This window comes from Eriocheir sinensis, chromosome 1 (genome assembly GCF_024679095.1).
Source record: "Eriocheir sinensis breed Jianghai 21 chromosome 1, ASM2467909v1, whole genome shotgun sequence".
NCBI classification, from domain to species: domain Eukaryota; kingdom Metazoa; phylum Arthropoda; class Malacostraca; order Decapoda; family Varunidae; genus Eriocheir; species Eriocheir sinensis.
Window position 1 is genome coordinate 6,250,197 of NC_066509.1, and position 2,733 is coordinate 6,252,929.

Here is a 2,733-nt window from a genome sequence, read left to right on the forward strand (position 1 = left end):
TTCCCGTGCCGGGAATCGAACCCGGGCCTCCTGGGTGAAAGCCAGGTATCCTAGCCACTAGACCACACGGGACGTTGTGAAGAGAGCGGATGCTTTAAAATGTAACTTTTGCTCGAGTTTTCAACCTACAAGACCGCAACACGATATACTGCTACGAATACAGAAGGAAAGTCTCTGATATTTGGAAATAAAAGAAAAAGGTAACGTTGTAGGTGTTGTACACTGAATGCTAAAACTGGCCGAGAAAACGAATCAGTTCATGGCCAGAGCTTAAATACTTGGTTATGTACAATGTTCCAAGACAGTGACTCACAAAACCATCGCCGCCAAGGTTGGATAAACGAAGCCCCCTGCCACGCTAATGGGTGTGCTGTGGTGCATGCAGGGCGGCGGGGCGGTATGCGATTCCTTTAATCTTACAGGCAAAGCACAACTTGTTTAAATTGCCTTACATTCCAACGACACCGTGTGATGAACTAATGGCAGGGAGCAGTGATTCCTGTGTTCACTGATAACTTTACTGATACGACTCGCTGCCCGTCCTTGCTTATCGGTTCCCCTCCTTTTCCCCTTCCCTGCCTAGCCCTCCCCTCGACAGACACGCGGCTGTTCCTTCACTCAGCCAAGGAGGAGAGGTCGAGGAATAAATCTGGTGCTCCTGGAGGTATTGATCTAGTGGCTCAGCGAATCTCTCCACCTCAGCACTGTTTTGCGGCCCCCTACCCCCTACGCCTCATCCCTCACCCACCTCCCGCCCCTGTCCCTCCACCAACACCAATACCCCAATCCCTCCCAACCCTCATCCTCAATATCTTATTCCCCAAACTATTAACCCTCACCACCTTCCCCCAATCGTTTCCTCCTACCCTCCTGATCTCCCTCCGCCCCTCCCCAGCTGCCAAAGGATCCACCCAGCTCTCCCTCTCTTCCTCCTTCCTTCCTCCACAAAAACGCCCGGTCTTAAATCTACTTCGCCAGTGTTTGTTTTTAGACGCATCCTGCCACAAATTGACGGTCAGAGCAAAACCCACTCACGCCACTCATTGAAACCAACTCCACTCACTCCCACTCACTCCACTCACTACTCACTCCACTCATTCATTCCCATTCACTCCACTCCACCTAGCCCACACAATTCCACTTACTCTCTCTGCTCCCATTCACTCCATTCCACTTAACCCAACTCACTCCATTCCACCCAAATTCACTCCACTCCACTCAATTTAATCCCTTTAACTCCATTTACTCCACTATACTCACTCATACCACTTTCCCAATCCACTCTTCCTCCGATTCAGTCACTCCTTTTTCACTCCTACTCCTCACACACTCCTCACGCCACTCCACCGCACTCACCCCATGCACCCAACACACCCCATTCTTCCCACTCCCTCCTCCTCACTCCACAATCTGCCGCCTGCATGGTCAGTCTCATTCCAGGGACGTAAGGCCTTTATAAAGAAATTCCTCGAGGTCTTGCAGCAGTGGACGGGGAGGGCGAGGCAGGTGATGGGATAGAAAGAGAGGAGTGGAAAGTTCTCTCTTTATTCATGCAGTGGCGCCTCTGACCCCTGAGTTAGTTTATTATTAGTTTATATCGCGGTCACCAGGCGTTAACGTGTCGCTGTCTTCGCTCACCTCATCCTTTTTCTCCCTCCCTCACCAACACTCCCCACAGACTATAATGATCTCCTCCCACGCTTCATTACTTCACTATCAGCTTCCTACTCTAACTAAGCCCTCAGATATGTGGGGGCTTTATTTTTAGCTTGTATAGTTAATGTCTTTCTCTTCAATTATCCTTTTTCTCCCTCCTTCACCAACACTCCCCACAGACAGATCTCATCCAACGCCTCACTACTTCAGCTTCCTGCACTACCTACGACCTCAGATATACGGGGACGTTTTTATTTTCAGCTTGTATCGTTAACGTTTTCCTCTTCAATCATCCTTCCCCATTCCTGACCAACCCTGGCCAGAGACGCTTCACTACATTACTATCTGCTTCTTACACTAACTACAACTTCATATCTGCCGCGGTGTTAATATTTTGAGCTTGTATCTTTAATGTTTTCCTCTTCAAATTGATAAGCTTTCTTCTTACTCTTCTTTCTGCGGCTCCTGAACTTTTACAGCATTAGACCCGTATTACCTTTCACCTCCTCTTATGCACCCCACGCTATCCCTGAAGAAAAGAGAGTGGGGAGGAGAGGGGAAGGGAAGGGAGGGACGAGGGAAAAATTTGAGAGGGGAAGTCAAGGATACTGGGGCGTAGGAATAAGCGGGAGGAGGAGGAGGAGGAGAGGAAGAGGAGGGAGGGACGAAGGAAAGTCTGCTTCTCGCCTCTCTTCTCGGTAACTCGATGAAACTTCTTAATGACATCCAAACCCCCGGCCGTGTTTTTCCTCCCACATATTCTTTCTTTCCTCAACTTCTCAACTCTCCTTCCGTGTCTTCCTCTGAGGAGAAAGATTAAACACAGGCGAGAGAGAGAGAGAGAGAGAGAGAGAGAGAGAGAGAGAGAGAGAGAGAGAGAGAGAGAGAGAGAGAGAGAGAGAGAGAGAGACTGACTTTAATCAACCTTTTTCTTTATAGTCCTCTTCAAACTCGGGGCGTCCAGTGCCTTCACTTTCCCTTTTGGGCGTCCAGGCAACATCATTTCTCCGTTTTCTCTCAGCACACACACAGAAAAAAAAAAAAAGAGAACTGAAACGACAGAACATCTTTCTTGGT

The 2,733-nt window shown here is 48.8% G+C and overlaps 1 non-coding gene across 1 annotated transcript; it reads right to left on the minus strand.

The window, feature by feature from the left end:
* Trnae-uuc (transfer RNA glutamic acid (anticodon UUC)) lies at nucleotides 1-72 on the minus strand. Its single transcript has one exon. It is a non-coding gene; the product is annotated as a tRNA-Glu (tRNA).
* Between the last annotated feature and the right edge of the window lie 2,661 nt (nucleotides 73-2,733).